A 19,791-nucleotide genomic window follows, 5' to 3' on the forward strand; every position below is an offset into this window, starting at 1 on the left:
GGGACCCTTAGAAAAAAAACTTGAATGACTTCTTAGCATTCATGTCAAGCCCTTTACTGGTTAAGGGCACGCTACCTTCTCGCATTAGGGACACAAACTTACCTGTACCTACTCCGTTTCAAATGGGAATTTACCGCAGAAGAATTTATGTAAAACATGTCGTAGTTACACTTATTCACTTTGACAAGTAATTGTTTTGAATGATCATTTGCGTTATTGTCCGTTACGATAGTCTTTTGTTTTTGTTTCCCTTACAATACGCCGATCTTTTTACCTTTCTACTTAGGTACAACTAAAGCCGAAAATTTTAGTAGAGATATAGAGAGTAGATTGCCAATTGTTGGATATAGGCTCTAAATTTTTTTTCTCGTTCTATGTTACCCATGATCTGAAGCTAGATATTGAGAAAGGTCAAGTAGCACTAAAGATTTACACCTATACGTATTTTCCAAAGAAATTTTCGGCCCATTGCCAAGATTTGCTTTCCTGCGGGCTGTGATAGGGACTTACCACGACATTTCGAAGTAAAACTTCCATATGTGGAAGCGAGATGGCAGACCACCTCGTAGAGAAATGTCTCTCTTCCACACCTAAAACGGACTTACTTTATGAAGTTTTGCCTCCTTGGTCCGTACTTCACGAACAGTCACGAGTTCACGACCACTTGCTTTATTTGCGACACCTTTATCGTGTGGTTTATGAATTTCCGCAAATCAAGCGACCTTTTCGCAATCAGTTTATGTCCACGTTGTCTTGTTCTTTTTATATTTTGAAAGTCCAACCATTGTATGGTCGGTGACTTGTTTACTGTGACTTTTAGTTTGGATCAGTTTTCCTTTTTAATTGATACATTTCTGCAAAGGAATTTTTAACTTCTGTTTGACCTGCAAAGTTTCCATCTTTTGGTATACGAAGCACACATTTCTGCAAAAAACATATTTTGGAATTCCTTATGTATAGTGTCGGTCTACTACCTTGTACATAGTCCTAAATTTAACATAACCATTAATCTCTCTGTTCAAACAACCGCCTTTAACCAACTTTGCCAAGTATTACCCAAACACACAAGGTCAGCCTAGTTTCAATAAGAGATAACAATAATACCAATCTCATTTGGCCATCAGATTCTTAATCCACGTTTACTTTTACATCGAGAGCCTCTCTCCATTCACTCGCATTCTAATCAATACACTTCTCTTAATTTTGAAGGCCGTTACGATTAAACTGAATCAACCTTTTGTTCTCGAGATGTCTCTTAATTTGGATCCGTTGTACCGCAGTAATAACATCAACCTGGACGCTTTTAAGTTTCCACCCTTCTAGCCAAGTGACATTTCTACAATAGTTTATGTCAATAGTAAACCCTAGAATGTATGGAGATGAAAGGCCAAATTCACGTTATTTATCGAAACGAATTTACATTTCCACACATTTGAGCCCTTTCTGTACAAATGAGGCAGAACTCTTGCTATGTCTACAATCTAACCAAAAAAAGAAGGTACACGTTTCATTAAAATTGATCTACTCCACAAGGAGACATTATCATTATAGTCTAATCTGCTTTGCATCAATTCAATTGGATTTGTTTTACAACATTGCTCAACGAATGATACGCATTTGTTTCACGTATTTTTCTCAGACCTTTAAACACAGACCTTGGTTTAATGTACCCGTGTTTGCTTTGTGATTTTCCTTTTTGAGAGTCCGCAGTAATAAAATGGAACTGAATAAAATAATATTATGGTTTGCTACGTTGCGGGTTTTGTGCCACTCACGGATTCCTGGGAAACCCAATTAGATACTCTTTGGTTAGTTTGTTGCTAACCCTGAGGCCTTTTCGTATGAAGCCTATATGTAGGCTACGATGAAGATGATTATTATATCAGGATTATTTGAGATCGTCGAAATAATTAATCTGATGATTTTGATTACGATACGCTTTGTCAACAATAGTACGGTTATAGCCACTGCTCCGGTAGATAACAATGTTTTATACATCAAGATTGTATAATGTACATAATCAATTTTGAGGTTTATAATAGTAATAGTAATATTGTTATTTTTACTAACCCTTTAACATGTTTATTATCACTTTAAGTTTTTTTCTCACTGTTTAAGAACACACGACTTGTCGCTCTGGATTGATCCGGAGTCAGGTCTTGGTCCATGAGGAGCCTGTTCTCAAACAATTATAATCCTCCTCACGAAAGTTATTATTAGTTTGTTCTAGTTGTTATGTCATAGAAACTATGCTAAAACGTGACCTAAGCCGTACATCCATTAGCGGAGAGTAACACACGTTCTGAATTCATTAAAACGTGCGGTTTTCTTCGTGTCTCGTATACTTGTACCCAATTTAATGAAGTGCAATAATTATATAAGGTTAGTGAACAATAGAAGTGAAGTTCTACGAAAGTGTTGACAAACGACATAGTACTGTTGGACTGATCTCTCGCACAATCTTTGAATCGGAAATGTTAATCTTTAAAGTTTTTTCGTTCCTTATGAGTTTAGTAGAGAATAAAAAGCTAACTTTACAGTTAGTCTTTTAGAAGTAAGACAAAAATTTCATTTGTTTGCATTTGCCTTTTTTTTATTCGAATTAGTAATAATTCCAAAGCTCTCATGATTTATTTATTTCATTTACTCACATCATTTCACAAAACTTGGGATGTGTGAATAATGCAAATTGAAAACCAAGAATCGGTCCTTAACAAAAGCGATTAACGTGTTCGTATAGTAATGTAGATAATATCGTATTACTTATCGTAAACATGAGAGTAAGTATTGGCATTGAAACACTATATGTCAGTGCCAACGTCCTCGCTGCTTTAACATCGTCTTAAATAACATTATTTCCCTGAATTCATATTCAATCAAATATTTACTGAGAAAATTACGCAAACAGTTCTTAACGTAACTCTTCACAGACTACGTGTTTAAAGCGGCTCCGGCCGCTAAAATTCTAAAATGATTCCTCGGGAACATAAGTCATGTAATCAGGATAAAAACTCATGTGTTAATCCAGGTTATAAACTATCTGTGTACCAAGTTCATCTAAATCTGTTCTGCAGTTTTTGCGTGAAAGACGAACATCGATACAACAATCGATACAAATAAAATTTCACGTTTATAATATTAGTAGGATATGCTTGAAAGTTATGTTTCCTGACCTCTCCAGTCTGAAGAAAAAGTCGCAAGCATTCAAGTTGTATCTAGACTGTGTCATTACCACAATGCAAACAGTCGTAAGCATGAGTTTTTCTACCTTACTAGTACAGTACACCACACTATAGAAGAAGAACGAATTTAGACCTTATTGCGTTGGATTAAGTGTTTAAAGTTTTTCCAATGACGGGATGACTGTACGTAGATTTACACTTGGCGAAGCGCATCGGCAACGGAAGCACACTCACGAAGTTAAACACAGTATTTCACAGTATTGTTTCTGCGATTGAAGGCTGACGTTAATCGGTCAACATTTTTAGATAAAAACAAGCAATTTTATTGTTTCTTTGCATATACATCGTACATCATGTGTACTGATATTATAAAGCTGAGTTTTGTTTGAACACGCTAATCTCAGGCTCACTGCTGGTCCGATTTGATACGTCTATAAGATACATAAATATATAGAAGCTTAATATATACACGTGGACGAAGTCGCGCGCTGCAGCCAGTATTCCATTAAAATACTAAAATTATTCAGGTTTACTTCTGGGCCATCAGATGGCACCAACCATCAAAATTAAAAGAATGTTTTAGTCCACTGCTTGACAGTATGCTCAAAGGTTTTCATTCAAAACTGATATATGAATATTTGTTTAAATCTCCTGTATGCAATGATACGTTATATTTTAGACATACCCATATTCCCTGGTAGTTGAAACACATTATAATATCCAAGCTTTTATTCGCGAATATCAAGAGTGGAACCATTCATATTCACGCATGAACAGTCCACAATAACAATGGTAATTGTTATGTGTTATTCTGGAAAAAAACAATCGAATTGGAACGCAGTTTGTCAACTACAAAATTGTCTATCAGGCATTTAGTCGTATTTATGTTCGCTCTTCTCCGTTTTTTTACTTAAACGATTAAGTTATTGCATTTAGTCTGTTTTCTTATAGCCACGGGAAGGCTTACTTTCATCAAATCACGTATTCAGTCCTCAGATTATCAAAAATATTCTAACGATGGTCCAATATCACTTAATTTGTCTTCGTCTATCTTAAAGTCTTAAAATGTTCGTAGTTGAATTGTAAAAGATACTGTCATTATATTAAAATAATAGAAATTGTTCCATATACTAGGGTATTATTGATCTGTATTTAAAATAAGTACTTTAATAGCTTAACAGTACCAAATGAGATTTGCTCTCTTATTATATTTCATAATTATGGCTTTGTTTGTAATAACTATAGCGGTAAAATCTATGTCACTGTGTTAAACTTAGCTTTCATTTTACATTATCGTTTAATTATGCATTATGTTAATATTAATTCGGAAAACACGCTTGTTATAATTTAAATATTTCGATGTTTTTGTTCCTAAAACATAATTATTATGTTTTATTTATTTTGTGGTTTTTGTTAAGCTATGATAAATCTGTTTGCGGTATTATTGAAATTGAATATTATTTTGTTCTATGAAGATTGTACTTGCCTTTATGATTTAGGCTGAATAATGAAACCAATCAATTGTATTCAACCATTTAGAGATATTTAATAAGTTCTTAAAGGTCGTTTCGTATTTGGATAATTTCAAGGTATTGCAAGAGAAATGATTTTACTATAGGTAACCGTGTCTATGATCCTGTGTGTATAACGCGAATCTGATGTAAACAAACAAACTGTATTGTTATGATGATGTTATTGTTCTATTGAATAACGTAAAACTATGTCTGATTGTTTCCTTTCAGACGCAGTTTTTGCAATCGATACTTATCGTAGATTCAATTGTTCTAGATCGATATTTCTATGTTAAGGTCATCATCAAAAATAGGTTTTGTTTCGCGGTTTATAATCTTATTTACTATTGGACTTGAAGATTTTCTTATTTCCTCTAACCATCCTCTTCGTTATGCTGTTTCTTCTATACTCTTTCTCTGTCTTTTACGTGACAGAGGCCTTTCTACCTCTCTCTTTCTCCGTCTCAGTATGTTTCAATTGTCTCTATATCGTGGAGTGTTGGGAAAACTAGTTATAAGGCAAACCATATAGATATACATACTTATTATGTATTGAAAATGTAGAATTCATTTTGAGACTCCAAAATAACGATCATTATCATACAAAAGGTTATGGAACGAATATAATACACAACTTTTATTTGAACAAAGTAAGTTACTCGTAAAAGTTTGAGTGGCACATCCCACGCTTGAACTTAATTAGAATTATGTAAACATGTCTTATGTAAGTGACTTAAATACATCGTGAGATATTGGCAGGTATTGCATAATATATTTAGTAAACAAAAGGTGTATTAGAATGTATGTTACTAATGTAATACGGCCTGTATTCAAGTGATGGGTGAATAATATTAATCAACACTGTTACGAGTAGGGGAAGGTGGGGTAAGACGGGGACCTTAAGGTATTTCATAAATAAAACCCATCTTTTTTAATTGCACAACGTAGGAACTTTTATTAATTAAATAATCAGTCTTTCTTCTTTTAATAACAATCAGTCAAAACAAAAAAAATAAGTTCTTCTCATAAAAATATAAACTTTTAAAAAATAACTGAATCACCCCATCTTACCCCACCTATAGGGTAAGATGGGGTATACCCCTGGGGTAAGATGGGGTATAGACTATTTAAGCGCCGTCATCTTCACAAACCGGGCAGATATGTTCAGCTTCGTCATCGCTGTCTTCCACTCCTGCACAGACACAATGCGCTCACTTGCCTCAAGTACGATAAGTGATACAAGTATGATAATCGGAATACAAGCCGCGACAGTATAGACATTCTGTATCTTCTTCTTCTGTGCCTTTTCGCTTTTTCGGTTTTTCAAGTTCTCTTTATTGTTATTTTTGTCATTTACTTTTTGTTTGTTACATGTGGTTTTAGTTTCTACCTATTTTAGTTTTCCTCTCATTCTTTTTTATATAGAAAAGCAGTAATAATAGCTGCTTTTCCCCTTCTTCGAACTTGTCTTGGTCTTTTTTCGGCGAATCGCGAATAAGGCATTAACTTTTTCGGGCTAACCAGATGGAATGCATCATTATCTATATAATCATTTACTGTTGCCTGCTTGAGACATGAGGTTGAAGCAGTTGGTGGAGGTGGAGAGTTTGCTAAATGATTTACGGCGGTGTAGCCATTTAAGCATCAGGAAATGACAACATTACTGTTTTTGGAACTGTACTATAAAAAAATAGTTAATGTTGAATGCAATCTCAATACAAACTGAATAACAACTCAGCGGATAAGATCGGGTACCTACCCCGTCTTGCCCCACATAAGTGTCCCATCTTTCCCAAACTGGACTTAAAAGTTGTATTGAATTTTTAGAGGTTATAAGTCAAAAGAAACCGGCATGAATTAATGAGTTTACAATAGTAAAATAAATACAAATTAACAAAAAAAATATGTCACACATTATGTTTATCATACATTATAACAGTCATGCACTTTATATGCTTCAATAATTAGATAAAACCACTTCAAATTTTAAAAATGTACTTACCATGAAGAATCGTGCGCTCCTTCGAACAAACTTTTTGCGACTCTAACAAGTACTGATAAATACGACTAGATGGCGTCAAAATAACTTTTCAATTAATACTGTATTATATATTTTTGGAGGGTCCCCATCTTACCTCGCTACCCCGTCTTACCCCACCTTCCCATACTTGTGGATTGGTGATTACTGATTTCCAATGTTTGGAATTCAAATTTCCTCATAATAAATAAGGTACTCTTATTTTTTTGGAATAATTAGGTGCTAGTTTAAGAATAGCAGTGGGTCAATTACAAGCTGTCAATACACTAGGTTTGAACCTGCAATCACATACATTCGAATCCGTTCTTTATTCTTCAATAAATACATATCTAATTTGCCTATACTATATACATATAATTATGCATTGGTTGGACAAACACCCACGTCATTATTTTCTAGTTTTCCGATAAGTTTCCTTGTGTGTTTGTGTGTGACTGCGCAGTATAATATCTCACTTTAGAACACTGACGCTGTATTGATTTAGCACGTAGTTTAGTACCATTTGATGAATTGTTCATTGTTTGCAGTACTTAGTATTGATAATCATTCTATTTCTTCATAATTCAATGGGATATCGTATGCAGTGGGGGCACTTCTTTTTTTTCTATTCTGTAGCGAATTAGCAAGTATGGATATTGACAAAATATACGTATGTTTATTAATCTATTTACCTAAATAAGATTTTTGCATCTGTCGAAGAGAGAGAGAAATAGATTGTGTTCATACTACTGTCACTCTTCCACAACGGCAATAATATAACTTGAAGTCGTGAAATTAGTTCTTCTAAAACTTACTTCAGTATAACTCGGAGGCGATGACCTAGAGCTGATTACTCACTGCTTTGTTGATTTCGTTTGTTTCGGACGTTCTCCCCGAGACCTTACGTTTTAAGTACGAGATGACGCATCGAACGCAAAACTGACGGATACCTTTTATTAGTTGTAATACATGTTTTGTTAGCTTGTGGCTAAGCTATAACCGCATAAGTGAATCGATCACAGGTTAAGCTATGCTTGACGCGGTTGGTCCGTAGATGGGTGACCATCTTTGTCATAACGAGTTCCTCCGTGTTTCGGAAGGCACGTTAAATTGTGGGTCCCGGCTGTTATTCCTACATCTTTAACAGTCGTTACAAGGTAGTCAGAAGCTTGAAAAGTCTGACAGCCAGTCTAACCAAGGAGTATCATGTTGCCCAGGTAACTGGGTTGAGGAGGTCAGATAGGCAGTCGCTCCTTGTAAAACACTGGTACTTAGCTGAAACCGGTTGGACTGGTAGCCGACCCCAACTTAATTGGGAAAAGGCTAGGCGAATGATGAATACATTTGGACCAAAATATATTTATTTATTTTGTATTTGAAGCGAGATTTCTTCTCATTTATTACTGAATAGATAAAAGTTAAAAATATGCCAGGTTTCTTTATTTTAATGCCATTTAATTATGCAAACTAAATATTGTTCTAATATTATCAAATAATTTCTAGTAGCCTTGTCACGTTCTATTATCTAATTAATCATAACACTATAAAAATAATATCAACAATTACCTATATATAAAAGAAATTCAAAGGACTATTCTATTATCCCACTTTCCCTACCATAAGCGTCTGTATTGTTCCATATAAGAGTATTATTCTTGAGGTAAGCATGACACATGCATGACAAACACACAGAGTGTGTAAACAATTCGTATTCTTGTTCCAAACAAGCCCTGCGTGGTCTGTATGATAACTACTCAAACTAATGTAAATAATTGTAAATAGTACGAAACTAGTGGGACACGAATCTGATCGGAATACGGTCCGTAATTGGCTATATCCTGGTTTACTTTTTGTTGACATAAGGCAAGTGAGTGCTAGTTTCAAATTAGGAACTTATTTGTAAGAAACTTTTTGGTTATTTTATTTATTACGTGAACTGCCTGTCCACTAGAGATGTACAGTGATAAGTGTTATTACAAGAACCTGTAAAATCGCTTTGTTTTGATGCATGAGCCTATTTCTGAAACTTAACGTGCTTTCTTTTAAAATTCTTTAAACATATCTCTTGCATCCATCGCAAATTGTCAGCGTTAATCTTCCGCGTTTCGTCAAACAAAATAAATCTATTTTAATAAAAACAACTTTTAAATTCATCGCACCCACGTTACTGTTCGATTCAATATTTATAACAATAAAAGCAACCTACAAAATAATTTATAACTTAATTTAAATAGCAAACTAAGCCTCAATATACAAATCGCGGTTTATCACCGACTCCTACGCATGTCAGGTCAACGCACTCGTCACTCATTTCGCGGAGTCAACGACATTAATACGCCTGAATAATTTAAACGATAATTGTTCAAATCATCTCATTTGGAACGCTGTTTAGAGATGAACGATGTTTAATCGACCCATACATATCCTTTGTTGACTTAAAAATAGATTTGTCAAGTCAAAATACAGCTAAGTAGTACAGTCAGCTGGTAAAGTTATTGAATACTAAATAATGCAATGGTTTACTTTCGCTTGTTTATCGGGATTGCCCGACCAGTTTCAGACCCAACCGGAGTCCGGAGACCCATGTTATAATGAATCATTCTTACGATAGTTACAATAAAAATAAAGTCATTCGGTTTGCAGGGCGCCAGAATATAACCGAATTATAGAAGACCAGTATTTGGACTGGAAAACGAATCAATATAGCGCACAATACTACTCAAATCTCGTTGTATACAATTATTATGTATTTTTTAACATTTTGGCAAATTATAAATCACCTATTCCGACTGTACTTACGTACTTCTTGCATGAAGTCTTCTTACATAGACTTTCAAGATAATTTTTTCTCTTCGAAAGACGTTTCCTTCTGTGACAATGACAGGTTGTTACAAATCTATTTATTAATATTATTTATGTGCTTAAAGCCTCTTTAAAATGATGTAAGAAAGGAACAGATTGAAATATTCTCAATCTAGATTATGCTTACATAATTGTTATGACTAAGCTTTCAATTCCTTTATTGATAAAGGTCAGGTCAGTCAGGTTACGTATCGATTTCATTCTCAATATGATTTGAATTTAGAATACATTTCGTAAGAGCTTTATATACGATTTTTTTTCTATCACTTATAGTATTTTAGTCGATTAAAAATGTAGAAAATTACTTATATTCGATAGAGGAAAGTTCAGTGTGTCTACGTTTGCACCTTTTCTCGCTCCTATTTCGATAAAATCTGACGGTAGCCGACATTCCGGATTAATATTAAGACTCCTTTCTGAGTTAAACAACACACGAGGGCGAGACTTTAAAAAAATAGATAGACTAAAGACCTGTTAATGAGGTCTCGGCCGATGCTTAGATAGTGCAAATTATATGATTCCGCATAACCGGTCAGAAGACAATAGTTTGACGGATAATGCCTTAAATCCAAGGTTGAGAACTTCAGTTCCTCTGATAGTAGTCAGTGTCAGCCATTGTTAACTGGAACAGTGAGAGAACCTTGTGCTGGTTGTTTAAGGCTTAGATAACAGTTAAGTTTTAATTTTATTACCGTTTGTTTTTTAACGCATGCTAATTTGACGTTAGTGAAATATATGAAAACTATTAAATGTACCGCCCGTTGTGCAAGGATGAAACTATAAAGTAATATATTTAATATGTATTTATCATTTTTTAAGCCTATATGTCAAATATAGAGATAGAGTACTCTATATTGGCAACGTGAATTATTATAAAGAGCTTTTATCGAATTCAAAACACATACATACCAATTATACACGTGTGTTAATTCACGTGCTTGCAAGTTATGCAAATTTAGACCTTGTTGCTAGAATCACAAAGTTTTGTATAGTTTGTATCGTGCTTTATTGGGGCCTGACCGCGGACCCTGCGTCCTAATTGTCGCCGTTCACCGCAGCACTACAACTGCTCCAAACTGCGTCGCCCTTTCAACTGGTATTAAGTTTTAACAAGACCTTGGTACTAAATGGCGTTTTAACTGCGTATTTCATGGACAGATATGGACAGACATGACATTACTATTCTATAGCTTTTCGTTGAATTTAAGCGAGATTTAATGCAATAATAACTGTACTCTTTTTCATATTTTTCTTAGGTAATTTAGTTTAAGTTTTGAAAGTTAACAAAATATCAGCCGAAAATTGCAAAAATATATATGTATAAATTGTTAATTTATGTAAAAGAAGCAATCATTTCTTCTCAACATCTTATCGATTCAAAAATAGCTATTTTTAAGAACGTTTTTGCGCAAAGCAAAAGTTTAGTTATTTTTCTCGCATGCTCAAAATGGAGCGTCATGTTATTTTAATGAGTAATGTATCCAAGCACTGCGCCGCCCTGTACCCACCATACCCTAAAGTTTAAACTGTTTTGACAGTCAAACCGTATTTATGGATTAAAGTTTGCATATTATCGCTCTAAGCAGCTTTGCATAAGTTGTTGCGGATTTAGGAGCTCGCCTGATTTGACAGTTTGTAATATATTCAGCTAGGAATTGGATAGAAGTATATTAAGTTAATTAATGTAGAAATTAGCGACCTGATTTAAGGGTTTTCATAAATAAAAATTACGATTTTCTGTATAGTTCAGCGCACTTGGCTGCTACCTCGCTTGTCTTGATGTTCTCTTCTTTCAAGGTAATCGTTAACTTTCAGTTTGGGTTTATAAAGCGGCCAGGGTAGCGGCGACATCATAGGCTTGCATTACGGAATCTAATGCAATGCTATGATGACTGTATGGAAAGCCAAGTGGTAGGTAGTGATAGGTCTCCACGACAAATACCTGTTCGCATGAGTCGTGGGTTCGATCCCCGCGTTTCTGAGTTTGTTGTCGACGATAGTTTTATAAAGACTCCCACACTAGCGAGTTCTAAGATGTTAAGAAGGAATTATATTAAATTATACTAATGTGCCAAATCATACATATTGCTGTTGGTAAAACCCGATCAATCAACCATATTACAATAATTATGGCACTCATAATACTGAACCAGTCAAACAGACATACAAACCATTAATTACGCCTAATTGTGTTAAGCAAGTATTGTATTGGGAACTTGCTGGATATAAATACACGGTCCGATAAACGTAATTGCAGACTGAAGTTATGTAATTAAACAGCAACTAACTACTTGTAATTAGAGACTTATTGGCTTTCCATGTTGTAGTCGTAGAGTCGTAGACTTTACTGAAGCTGAAGTATTGAGCCGTTGGAACGAGAAAGAAGGATTTATAACTGAATGATTTATATGTTATTGATAGCGAAAAAACTGTAATTTGAGTCTAGGTCCTACATATAATCTGTTTCCTTGGTGCACTAAAAATAAGTACCTATTCCTAAATCTGACTATATTTTTAGGGAACTTTTTTTACTGAGGCTCAGCTTTCCGCCCTCTGTGCGTCAGTTCCCTGTTCTTTTGTTATTAGTTTGTATTTCATGAACCAAGATATCTAGATAGTTGAAACTTTCACAGTGTATTTCTGCTGCCGCTATTATAAAAAGATCGGGGTTAACAACCTTACCCACAAATATATTTGTCGTGCAACCGATTTGTTTATCATAAGCCTATTTTTACTTGTTTCTTTAAAGAAATTAAAGAGCTGTATCCGTATCTTGCCAAATTCTTTTGAAGGCTTTTCAGTAACCCCTTCGAATATGTTCGTTCGTCTTCAGGGACCCGAGTTCTATTCTGTTCGTTCAAATCTCCTTTAACTTCAGAACGGGACGGCTATAAAGTTCCTCGTTTCCATACCGTCCCTTGTGAAACCTGAATTGACTCGATCCGTCGTCGTTAAATAAATTGTATCGTCTACAATGTTGGTACAATCTGAATAAGTGTACTAGCTATGTTTGTTGTAAAATTTTGTAACATGTTTTATTTCGTAAATTGGTGTTTGATAAATAAAATTTGGATATATTTGAAAAAAAAAGCCTCTTACATTAATGTGGTACTTAAAATTGCTTATTTGTAAACAGCGTTCTCTTAAACTAAGTTAAGCAATGACAAAATTAAAATTCAAACAAATCTAAAACAGTTTATCTTAGCGTCTTTGATTTGCAAGGTATTTTTTTATTGCTTCGCACATAGCCAATAACTCAACAGCACACGAAATAAATACACCAAGTTATTCACAGCTCGCCATGAATGAAACAGCTGAGTCAATACTCAACACCTTATGGTCGATAAAACTCGTGAACTGGCACGTTTGGTGCTAATTAGCAATGCTAATCCGCTTCAAGGAGCATCGGAAAGACAACGTTCTGTAGATAAGCGTATCGATACAGTAGTACTTCCATACCATATTACAAGGTATTTAAAAGCGAATTTGTATTTCTAAAAAAAAAACCTCTCCCGCACTTAGCATGTTGATCCCTGTGTCGCGGGTGTTTCACTAACTTTTACTAAAGTTGTGGAGTTACTCCGTTTCTTGTCCCGTGCACTTAGGATGATGGGTGGACGAATTAAGGTTCTGTTAGCTGTATTCTGACATAAGAAAACATCTTTAGTCAGTAGACTGGTTGATTTGAAATGGTTTTGGATTTTTGATTAAGTCCGTCATTTCCGTCAGCTTCCAATGTTTTCATGTACAGTTAATTTCCAATAAACAACTTGTCTACAAAATCTATCTTCGTCTTTGTACATCCAAGTTTCTTTAGGTCTATTCTAATAGACGAGTTTAGATATACGGTCTAGTATCCGTAATATTATCTCACGCACTCTCATAATCCGAGCACGTGCCTTATCACTTCTGGTCAGTAGGTCGGATCCAGATAATTATGTTATAAGTCTAGCCTTTCTCACGATGTTTGCCTATACTGAGAGCTATACAATAATTTAGAAAGTATTGTACGTATGTACGTAAGTTTTTTTCAACAGTTCCCTCACTAAGGAATTGAATCCTTGGATCGCGGCGGCGGGGTCGCCACCTCAGCTCATGGAACTATTAAGTTGTCTATAGAATTCACGTTGAAGATTCATCAGATTTCATAGTTATCGAATCAATTCTTGCACCTTTTTTTACGTGCCCCTTCAAGTCGTTTCCAATACTTTTTTTTTCTCTAGCCCGCTGTGTCCCACTGCTGGGCAAAGGCCTCCCAATACTTGAAATAAGTTTTTATTTTTATGATCTAACAACAATGTTTCAGTCATTACTTTTAATAATTAATGTTAACTTGTCGTAATCATTGCAGAAAAAAAGAACCTCGAACAGCAATAAAATACTGATTGGGAATGGTTTAAAAACGTTTAAATGTTTTTTTCATGGCATAATCGGATTACATTACCTAAAAATAAACACACGTACTCGCCAGGTTATAGAAAATGTAGATAAATATGTGCAAGGTTTGCTCTGAACTTTAAAAAAAAATCAAGACTAAAGTAAATTGAGAGTGTTTCTTATTGATTAAAACATGGCCACTTGATGGTCCTTAGATACGGTTATTTATAATCTGTACAGAATTCTATAAATTAAAAAAGCAATTAAATGACCCAGATCGCTGCTCTTGATTGGCATAGTGTTAAGATTAGCAAACTATGAATAAAGATGATGCCTCTAACATACTTACATCACTGTTTATCTTACCAGATACAATCATTAATAGATTCTAAATATTGAACGTTAACAATTTTTCGAATCTATATTTGAGATTATTCGACTAACTATCAAATAACTATTATATAGAGACTTACATATGCATTACATATACTAGGTACATGTCTTGACAAATCTCTGTTACTAAGATTCGAGTATCAACATAAAGCCGTATTCACACGAACGTTTTGTAAGCACCAACATCGCGTGTACCAAATGCGTTTGAAACTGTAATAATATCCGTGCGACCCGTGTCACACAGTGTCGTTCTACACGCGAAATATGGTTTACTTTCGTGTGTTATTCTAGCAGTTATAGACATGATAATAGTTACAATATTACTGTATAATTTGAGTGTTTCCCCATGATATTTACGGCTCCCGCACTTAAGAATTTAATTCTTGTGTCGCGGGCGTTTCACAAACATTCAAATCACATGCACAAAAACACCCAAACTCAGAACAAGCATTCGTGGGTCACACATAAATAATTCTTATACACAGGCATCGAAACCGCGACACGTCACGCACAGTGGTTTCGGCATGATGACCTCTATCACTCGACTATCCGTGCAGTTTAAGTATTTCATGTCTTCAATTGTAAGTAGTGTAAGTGTAAGTTGCCTATTTCATACCGTGAATGTCACACGATGTTAAGGGTGCTTCGCAAAAGGCCTCGCAGCTTTGTAATGTAGCATTGTCGTATTGCGAAAATTTAATTCCCAAAGGCTCGTGTTTTACGACTGTTATTTTAATATAAACACACAGTGACGCCCTTTTCTCCCAAAAGAATTTGCTAATGCCAAGAGTTTTTGTCTTTTTACTTTCGTAATTTTACGCTTAGTGTAAATTTATTTTGAATTAGATTCTGTGTTTTAAATTTGTTTTTTTTTTTTCAATTTGTTCGATTTTGAGTAAAACCTTCATGTATTCATTTCACCCATACCTTCAAATATGGTCGCAATGACCCGAGTAATGATCACTTTTAATTATGTCTGAGTCAAAATTTTCAACGATGATTTCAACACATACTTATAATTTACAGTCAAACTCAAAAACTATCCAATACCAGAGTTCCCAACGGGTTTAACACCGTTCCTCGGTGTACCTTCGTCCACACTTCCAAACAGGGAAGGGAGTTATTACAGCGAGGAAACCGCTCGCTCCTCGCATCGCTATTATTTCATTTGCCCGGTCGGCCGTTACATGTTTGCCGTGTTATACGGAAACAGGATTATGTAATTCATTATCATGCGTATTTGCGTTGTTGTTCCGATGTCTGTTGGTTTGGCAATGCGTGTTGCTGTAATATAGGATACTGACGGTCTGTAGATGATATGTAGCTACAAGGATTAACGTACAGAAACATGATATTAAGTAAGCTTCTTATGCTTTAAAATACGTCTCTGTAATATTTATATGTTTTTATTCGAATCAGTGTAATTTGACCGTGTAATTTTTTTATCCTAATATATAAATTGCGATTGTTATGGTATCTTTAGAGATTCTTATTAACAAACGTTTATGTTTTCAAACGATTATAGTCTACAAGGTTTTTAAGAATCAACTGGATAATTTAGTAGACAGTAATAATCTAAAAATAACAGTACAAAAAAAAAAACTATTCAATGAATTATCGAGGATTCATAAGTATTTCCTTGTACCATTTATTTTAAAAGTAAACAACATTCTTTGAAAAAGAAATCTGTGGTTTGAACTTCAACATTTATTTTGATGATGCGTATTATTTTAAATCGTTTGACCTTTACTAAGCGTCACGTCTTCTCGTAAATTGCTGCCTTGGTTAAGGTCAGGACTAAAGATCCATGCATTATTTATTAATGTTAGACACTGAAAATGTATTGAACTTATTTTTATTTTAAGTTATAGTTGGGTATGCCAACTGTCTTGGGCACTCTTGGGAACGGACATATGTACGTAGGGATTTTTTTATTTATGTTTGTTGTTTAGACGATAGAAACATTAATAGCAACTGTGTTTTAATTATTGAGAACTATGCTAGTGTTCATATTCTATACGAAGACTTCTGCAGAGATGTGATATTAATTGTTTGGAGTAGTAGGATATCACTTGTTATAAATCATTCAATAAACAAACAAACAAAAGCCTGTGCTCAGACTTACTGCATTCGTCTTTTAGAAAATACACTCGGACTTTGAATTAGCATATTTTGTACATTACTAAATACTTGTATTATTGGTTGTTCGAGTAAACCGCCAGCTTTAAAAGTATAATTACTTCAGTTTTGAAAAGGATACATCATACTACACTGCATATAGTATCTTTGTTCTACATCAGAAACAGTTTTGTTAAGAGATTATGGTAGGAACTGTGCTGGTCTAGTGATTAGAGATCCTCACTACTAGACCGTCTTGAGTTCGATTTCTACCCACTACAAATGTTTGTGTGATGAGCACGTTTATTTTCTCTGTGTCTGCTTGTAAAAAAAACTATACTATGAATGTGTATCAGTTGTCTTGTACTCATAATTCAATTTATGCTAAGTTTTTACTAAAAGCATTGTGAGAAAGTTGCTGTATGATATATTGCTTTATTATATTACTTTACACTAGTCAATGAAATATAATTTCAGGCAATATTTTAAAAGAAACTTGATAATTGAATACATCAAGTGTGAACGGGTTATCAATCATGATTGTTCGCTTGCTGTAAATTATATTGTTTGAAAGTGCAGTGATGAATTATTCATTAACGGTGAAGGTGATGTAATACCGACCGACATAGATACCCGCGTTAAAGTGATTTAAGGTTCATTCAAACTACTTCATAATTTACAATGTATTTGCCTTGCACGTAAAGAAAGCTTGAAGTTTTCGATGATTAAAATGTTCATTTGTTTATGTGACTGTATGTATATCTAACCCCGGAACACTGAAACTTAGTTTAAGTTTGGAAGTCCTTAAATGAATAACTATCTCTTTCTAATATATTTAAGTAACCGAGACTGCCTGAATATAAGTTGACGCTTAATATTTAGCTTAAGATTACGTATCGGTTCTTGGTTAGGTAAAGTATATAATGAATTACCAAAAACTGTTAGCAATTACTTCCCCTTCATATTTGTAGATAAGTAAACACAGACTTCAAACAAAACGTGTGTGGTCATGGAAATATGTGTTTTGTGCAAATAACCAAACATTGTACCGGCGCCAAAATGCATAAAGCGTGTTATCGTATGCAAAGATAAAATGATTTGAAGCAAGTGTTATTTTAAAATTCCAAAGAAATTAACATGTAAAATTTTTGGATCCTTTTTTTATGGTTTCACGATTATGAGTATCAAGTGCTCCATCGTTTACAAATACCTAATTAATTATAAGCAGAAATTTTTGTGGGAAAGCCTATGTCCAGCAATGGACCTCAATAGCCTGAATTGGGATTGATTGAGAAACATTCCTCTTAAAGTATTCTCATCAAACTTATTTGAATTGGACAAAATTACGTTTGCTTTTAACTTAACTAGTTCAATATAAATCGTTGATATATTATACGAGGTTGAAATCCAGACATCCAGGTTAGTGACGTCAGAACTTTTCACCTTTTTTCAGTAGAATATTCAGAGGACTGCGAGCAGGTAACAACGCGCTTAATTAACGGGAGACCTGGAAGAAAAATATTCGCTTTTAACTCATAATAGGTCAAGTGCTTTTTGTTGTTTTACTCGCTTTTCGTATACACTGTCCTTATTTTGTGTCGTAACAAGTTTATTTTTTAAAGAAGGGAGATAAGGGGTAGATTTTTACCGAGCAAATTTAAAAACCTTTCGAAATTAAAACTACTTGCTAAAGCAATGCGTATGGTGCCTGTAACTTATGTTCATGTTACTATTAAAACAATTTTAACTCATTTTACGAGTGTTTATAACCTATATAATTTAGCAAATAGGTTCCAAGAAAATTTTGAACCAACATCAAAATTCTTGCCAAGAATCCTAACCCACTAAATATAAAATGTAGGTCATTCATTTATTTTAATTGCTTCTAACTTCAAAGCTCTTCAGGCATACTCGACGCACCTTTAAAAATTTTTTACATAACTAGGTCGGGTACAGGGTAGGCTGAACCACGAAGACTTTCGAAGAACAAACTTCTAAAATGAACCTTAAAGCTTTGAAATAAAGTCGACACGATATTAAAGTGTTTTTACACTTGTGTGGTGTGCTGTACAAAAGGTCTAATGCCGTTCCTTTAGGTTTTAATTGCTGGACGAAAAATAACGCTCTAATTGCCTCGCTTTTAGAATTAGAACGAATGATGGATGCAGGATATTAAGTTTGGTCTAATTATATTAATGAGAGGTTATTTACGGATTTTTAGGAATTATCTCCAGTGTAACAGGTTTAATGAGATGGAAATAGATGAGTGAATGGCAGGTAAATATAGAGACCTCTTTTGTTTTCTCTTGTGCAGCTGTAATTTATTGAAGGCTTGTTATGATGACAATTCGTTACTAGCAATTTAACAAAATACAATCATCCATTCAATGAAATTCATCAAGTTCATACCGCCAAGACTAAGCAAAACCTTCTTTATGAGTTGGCACAATAAGTTGCTTTTCATTTATCCTCATTGTATGCAGGATTGCTTTAATGTTGTCATAAGTTGTGGTTTCTTAGGTTAACGCAAATGTTAAACATTGAAATGAAACTACTTTTACGGACTTTATCGCCGTTTGATTTCACGGGCAGACTCTGCCGTCTCTCTGCCCGTGACCACGATACCTGCATAGGTGTCGAATCGTCAGGAACTACAATCTAGAATTAAACCGCGATAAAATCCGTAAAAGTGGTTTCATTTCAATTGTCATAAGTTGTATTTTAAATGTATCACCGTCATACCACGCCTAGGGTTGATACAAGTTTCAAAATTACCTTATATATGAGCTCACGCGACACACAATTGTTTCTTAGCACGCAAACCATCTCACTGTTCACGTTTGTTTCTCCATATCGATGAAAAAGGAGGGTAATGTGTTCGTCTGTGCCGAAAGTAAAACATGCTGTATCGTGTTACAATTTGGTATCAAATAAAAACTGTTTGGTTATTTAGTAATATGTTAACTAATACGACACAAATAATTATTTCGTAATAACGTGTTGCATCGATTTTGATACGTTTATATCACGAGTGTATCATTAGAACTTCTAAAGTAATGCTTTTTGAGTCAAAGTAAAGAGTAAAAAAAGATAGACTATCTACCAAACTTCAGTATTCGACCAATATTAATGTCCAATGTTTTTTTGATAACAAATAAAAGTTAGAGGTATAGATTATCATAGACGAAAAGAAAACTGAATACCCAACTATTATCCCTCAAACCGGAATCTAATGCGTTTCCACCATCAATTGGTAGGTTATGGCTTACCAATACATACGTAATAATAGATCATTCCAAAATATACCGTACCGCATATCAATTGGATATCT

The 19,791-nt window shown here is 34.3% G+C and overlaps 1 protein-coding gene across 6 annotated transcripts in view; it reads left to right on the plus strand.

The window, feature by feature from the left end:
• The window catches only part of LOC113502216, a 107,778-nt gene that overhangs the window by 38,938 nt on the left and 49,049 nt on the right, over window positions 1-19,791 (plus strand). The gene's annotated exons all lie outside the window — the stretch shown is intronic.

Source organism: Trichoplusia ni, chromosome 16, assembly GCF_003590095.1.
Source record: "Trichoplusia ni isolate ovarian cell line Hi5 chromosome 16, tn1, whole genome shotgun sequence".
Taxonomy (NCBI): Eukaryota; Metazoa; Arthropoda; class Insecta; order Lepidoptera; family Noctuidae; genus Trichoplusia; species Trichoplusia ni.